We start from the raw sequence: 6,515 nt of genomic DNA on the forward strand, positions 1-6,515 counted from the left end.
CTGTACTATTTCCAAAATGTTATTAAACACTGCTGTGTTGTCGCGGTATAGGGCGGCCCAGCTTGCACAATATGTTTGTGCAGATTTTTCCTTGATTTAAAACAAACAGTTTTGAAAAGCAAGTCATCTAATCAGCTCTATGAATATAACAATCACCTCAAATCACATATATATATATATATATATATAATATATATATATATATATATATATATATATATATATATATAATATATCTATATATATATATATATATATACACACACACACGGCGGACAGAGTGAGCGACGCCAGTACCCCCCCCCCCTAACGAACGAGTTGGTACGCCACTGGGTAGGAGGCTGCGGGCAATCGCAGCTAAAACACCCAAACCCTTACCAAACGAACGAGCTTTAGGAAAGAGCCTTGGTCAGTCTCAACCTCGGGGACCAGCTAAGGTTGTTCGCGAGGGTCCAGGATGCGGCCCTAGCCCAAGGCATTCTGGACTGAGGACGCCTCAAAGTAAAGACACTTATTATCTCTCTCCCTCTCCATCTTGTCTATATCCTGGTAAGAAGGTGATTATAGAGTGAAGACTTTATTAATTCGTCTGGGTGACGAAGTAATCAAGGTGTTACGTTATGTGGATGATTTTTTTTATCTTTGTCAAGAATTCAAACTTCCAACAGTCGGTTAGAAACGTACTCGATCTTTTTCCTGAATGCGGCCATGGCTTGAAATTCACTTACGAACTGCCACAGAATAACCATTTACAATTTTTAGGCGTCAATCTTAAGTTAACTCTAAAACATATGTGCTGACTGTACAGCACAAGATCGAGCAAACCAATACTGTATCTCAACTCTGCACATTCAAAGGTCGTAAAAAATGGTATCGCTTTTTGCTGCTTGTTCTCGGCTTTGTTTAAAACGTGCGTTCATTCAATCCCGGAAAGTTGTGTACGACAGGTTGAGCGTCTCAGATCGGCAGGGTTTTCAGAAAATCTCATTAGGATGAACGTGCAGAAGCTCATTAAACTAATAAAGGTAACAATACGCGCGATAGAGACTAATTCAGTGCCAACGGAAGAAGGTACCCTTACAAAAATGGATTCAGACAGTCTATAGACTGTCTAATCCCATTTTTAGACTGTATACATACAGTTTTGTAAGGGTAAACTTGTCATATCTTATGCACATAAACTGTCACATGGGCTAAAAAATGTTGCAGGAAGATTCAACGTTAAAGTTCTCTTGTCAGCCCCAAATAAAATGAAAAACATTTGTGGAATAATTGATAGGAAGGTGTTTGAAAAAAGAACAGGTGTAAACAAAAGAAGTTGCAAGGTAAAGCATATGTTCGCGATAGTTCCATGCAGAGTGGGTGTTGTTTACCAGGTGCCTTTCTCGTGTGGCCACGTCTACATTGGCCAAACGGACCACTGCTTGAATATTAGACTACTGGAACATAAACACTCATTAGTAGGCAATCCTTATTCACATATGGTTAGACATTGTAATGAACATGGATGTACAGCCGTATTTGCAGACATTGCGTGTGTTTTTGCGTATGCGGGTCAGGCTACCAGAGAAATTATGGAAGCTTTTTACATTAAAAAAAATGCCCTAGCTGTGTAAGCGTGTCTCCTATGGCCCTGCATTACAGAGAAATTTCTTTCTTGCATAGTTTCGTCACCTGATACAGTTTGTTCTTGGTTAGTCCACCTTTAATCTTTTGCATTTATCCTCAGTTTGACGTCATCGGCGTGTGTTCACGTGGTTATATGTTGTGTTTTAAAATATGTGCTTCTGCGCTAATAAAGTTAGTTGTGAGAACAGCGCTGGTGTTCGTGTCCCTTCTTCATCTCTGTCCTCGTTGTATCGCGCTGAATCCACTCTATATGTTTAATTATCTAGAAGCTTTCCAAGGCATTCTGCGGGCGCGAGCGGCACGAATAAACGTCTTGAAATAAGACAGGTGCTCAAAGTTACTTTAACCTCAGCATGGATAACGGAACGAACGAAGTCTAAGAGGTAGTGTAAAGCAACTGCATGGAATATAAAAGGGGTAATTATGAAAACGTGAAAGCCACAGAAGCGTGTAGTGATAGCGTAATATTTACAAAGCGGAAGAAGTTGTTTCTGCTACCTTGGAGAACAGAACCTGTTACAAAGCGGCATGTTGCAGTCGATGGACAATTGAGTGAGCTTACCGGCCTGCAAAAATTGTCCTAATCTAAGGGACATTTTTTAACGCGCTTCCAGGTATTGACTGGGACCGCAGAAATAAAAAAGGCACACACAAGGCCTTGCTGTGGTCTTAGTCAGTACCTGACAGCACTTTAAAAGGTGAAGTCACGCAAACTAGCCCCCGTTGCAGCCTTATTAAAGAAAAACAGAAGAATTAAAAACGAAATGTTTCGAAGAACGTCGGGCTTTGCACTTTGTAACTCTTGCGCTGTTCCATCTTCTTTCTTGCCTCTCAGCGCAAGCTGGCGATAGCACAAAAGATTCAGCAGCGGCGACGCGGTAATCACATGCGCGCTACTGGATCGGGTGTGCACGAGGCCTACATTTCTGGCCCTTTCGGGGTCACCCCATTTTCTCAGAAGTGAAACGCACGCAATGGCTTGGTCGCGTCTTCTCGTCACGTCGGCCTTCTGCAAGCGTCTATTTGAGGATCCTGCAAGCTTGCTGCTTGTGAAGTGGTGCAATGTTTTCGAACGCCGCTCCGGTTGCCGCCGTAGTGAGAATGAACTAGATGTCATCGCTCTCGGTGCGGAGGGATGACACGTGCTAGACGCCGGGAGAACACGCAAGTACAAACACGCGAAGTCCCGTAATCGCTTGCAATGTCTCATTGAAATATATTGCACATAGGACAGTCAAAAGAACCTTCTTCGAATCACCAATGTGGACTTGCTTACCCCCTTCTCACCCAACGCGCGCTTCTTAAGTAAACACAAGTATTAAGAAATAAAGAAAGGCGCAGCTCCTGTCCACAGCAAACTTATATAGCCAGCCTACGAGCCACAGCGGCGAGTGTGCGTGCTTATTTGCCTTCACTGCGTCAGTATGCATACGCCGAGATTTTCCCACGGGTACCAATAACGTATCGCTAATAAAACTTTTACGCACCGCAATGCAAAGCCAAGTATGTTTCAGAGTCTCTTAGATGGACATGCAATGCGGCTGAAACGACAAGTAAGAAAACAGTAGCTTCTTCGAAACCTTACACGCAAAATCTCAGCGCTGAATTTTACGCAGAAGGCTATCAACGAACGTGCAACTGATTGAGACTCGATAGCAGGAGAGTTAGATGCTGCTTGCAAATGTCTGGCACGTGGTACGCGACTTCGGTCAGAGCACTGCGGCTCCATGAAAACACGCACGTTTCCGCCAAGCGACAGAGTCACGGAGATGAAGAAATCAAGTGCGTTTCGGCTGCAGCTAGACCACTATCTTGGCCCCAAGAATGCCGCTTGTAACTTTCAACTCAAGCTCAGACGCAATAATCGAGGCGAGTATCGTCATTGGGTTTTGTAGTCATCATCCGTACGGTATAAGTCACCAGAATATTAGAGAGGAACACGTTTTATCGTCACTTTTTCGAAAGCGTGTTGCAGCGACTACTGTGTGACGTTGCTCGCGAACGGGCCGCAAATGAACAAGAAACTTTCGATAAATTGACAATAAAACGTATATTTCTCTGTTTGGCATGTATGCCATCAGCGACTTATCTGTCAAGACATCTATGTATGAATTGTACAGACTTATGCGATTCCGTCTTCATCTCCATTTTCACTGTAACACTTCTGTGTGTTTGCTGTTTTTCTCTAAATGTACCCACTCCTGTAAAAACCCCATTTGGGGTTGACAGTATACTGAAATAAATAAATAAAAACGTGTTTTCAATCAAACCTCTTTAAAATCCTGGTGACTTATACCGTACCAATTATTCCCATTCCCACCTCCCTTTCATTGCTTTTTCTTTTTTTTTTTTGCAGCACATGGCGCAGTCTCCCTTCGTGCGCATGCGCCTGGAAACATGGTGTGCCGCTGCGCGCTATGTGCATTACACATGCCGAATGCGCGTTATCTGGCGCGCGTTTTTGTGACAATTGCATGATTCGTATTATGTCAGTGAACTGTTTCGGCATGTGCGTACTGTTCTCCACCGTTGGCGTCCATATCCATCGAGTCTAGCCAGGCCAGTAGCCAGGGTAGGTGCCCTAACCCTCCCCCCCCTCGAAATTCTTATGGAGGAGGGTGTTTTACCGAAAACAAGTAATGAAAATATGTGTTTTTCTAGAATAGTCAAGGTCTTCAACAAGTGCACCGCCCCTCCCCCCCCCCCCCCCCCCCGAAAAAGATTCCTGGCTACGGGCCTGTTTCTAGCAATAACCGCGCTTTGTGTTTCCAGGGCGAGCCAAGTTAGCCATCACGACAAGACCGCGATAAGAGTGTGTCATAATACTTACAGCATATCTTGGCATACTCACTCGTGAGTATGCTCACTCGCACTTATTTGAAAGGCATGAGCATGAGTGAGTGACGAGGTGTGTGTGAGTAGGCGTGACTATGAACGTGATCGAGTACTGATGAGTGTGAGTAGGCGTGACTGACAGACTCTCAGACGACACGTAGAACTTACTAGAGGAGCCATACTACGAAAGCCTCGAGCCGCGTTCTGAGTGTAGCTCACCAATCCCCACCGTATACGAACATTAAAAGAGCTCCAGAGCATGGCAATCGCAATCAGCAGACACACGATTTCGCCAGAGCGCACGAATATAACCGGAGCCATGAATCGAAAGGGACGCGACGAACGCCATTCTATCCCACGCATCCTGTAATGCTATCGCCTAGCTGTCACGAAGATTATCACGGCCGCACCAACGCTCGCCCGGGAGAGGAAGCCGTACTACGGCGCAAAGTACCAACAAACACATATCCGCACTTGAGTCTGTACCACGCTACACATCCCGCGATCAATTCTTACTGAGTGGCCGCACTACGAAGAATGCGCAGTGCCTTCCCATATGCTATGAGCTTGCGCAAGCTAACCAAACTCACACCGATATATGAACACGTCTCATTGGTGTTTTACTCCAAGCGGCAGGCGCCGGCAGCACATTCATAAAACTGAAGCAGTCGCAACGCCATCTGAATAGCGTAGGGATATCAGTGTAAACTTGCACAGTAGCATGTCCAGGTTGTAAATGCATGCTAAATGCTAGCTAGTTGCTTACTTACTGCGGTCCGCTGTCGTTGCTGGGTGGCTTCGTTCTCGTCATCATGCGAGGGATACCGTGGGCGGCTGCTCAGAGTGGAAAGCTTTTGTTTGTTTGTTTTGTTTCAGCTCCTCGCTAAATCCACGCACTGCCGAAAGTTGACGCTGGCAGCGTTTCCAATGCTGATTCTTCTTTTTCAAGTCACCTGCTTAAAGACTAACAGCCACCTATCAGGCGCACCTTCGCGCGATCATACACTGCTGCACAAGTGTTCATATCAAATTCTTACGTGTGCACCTGTCACTTCTGCTATTACCCGCGCAGCTTTCAGGAAATAACCCTAATCGTCTCTAAAGCGACTGAACCAGGAATTCGCCAGTTTGTTCATTCGGGTTCAGTTCTCGAAATTCCGAAAAGAAGGTTTTGTTTTTGTTTACATTAGGCGAATAGCCGTTAATTATCCCCAAGGTGTAAGAGGGCGTTCCGTTTTCGTGCATAATTTCGTGCGCATGCGTGGTATAACTACCCAAGAAATGACTACTGCATTTCCGGGACGGTGCGAGTCAGTGACAGATAGCAAGAAATGGTCGCAGCTCAGTCGATTGCTTTTCGCGTGTTTGTTTAAGGAGAGTCTGGCCAAGCCATGGACTACATATATAAGAGAACGGCCGCAGACCGGAAGGTAACTTTTGGAATGGTATTTTTACAGATATTTTGAACGCAAATTCGTGCGCAACGGTAAAGCGACGTCCTTGGAATGTTACATTCAGCGTTAGTAAGTAAGTGTGCGCCAACCGCTCTTACCGGAACTTCGGATAAGACACAGTGAGACAGTGGATTGCCAAGCTTAGCGATAAGGGCAGAATATTTGTATCACGCCGATGTCGTCGCCATTTCTGATACCTTCGCGCCATTGCTGTCTGCATTCTTCCTTTGATATGGAACTCGTCACCTTCCAAAACATCGCTACTTTTTCGCAGTACAGTTCATTTATTTCTTTTTATTTAGCGGTAAAGTTGACCGCAATCATCCGTACAGAAGAGTGTCGAGATCCTCTCGGCTCACTATAGCGTTCCGTGGCATTCAACAACCAATACGCCGCAACGTTGCTTCTATCATGCAACAGGAAGACGCTTAGACATCCGCCGGAAGTTCTGCGACGGCTTCCGGTGAATTCTGTGTTGCCTCGGGGCGGTTAACTTCAACCCAACCAGTTTCACGAAGAAAAAAAAAAAGCACACACACACAGGCACACTCAAGAAATTAAGTAGAAGAAACAAAAATAACAAAGAATGGACAAGAG

General features: G+C 45.1%; 1 protein-coding gene across 1 annotated transcript in view; it reads right to left on the reverse strand.

Annotated features, from left to right (window-relative positions):
• The window catches only part of LOC119385134 (uncharacterized), a 332,809-nt gene that overhangs the window by 149,713 nt on the left and 176,581 nt on the right, over nucleotides 1-6,515 (reverse strand). The gene's annotated exons all lie outside the window — the stretch shown is intronic.

This window comes from Rhipicephalus sanguineus, chromosome 3, assembly GCF_013339695.2.
Source record: "Rhipicephalus sanguineus isolate Rsan-2018 chromosome 3, BIME_Rsan_1.4, whole genome shotgun sequence".
NCBI lineage: Eukaryota > Metazoa > Arthropoda > Arachnida > Ixodida > Ixodidae > Rhipicephalus > Rhipicephalus sanguineus.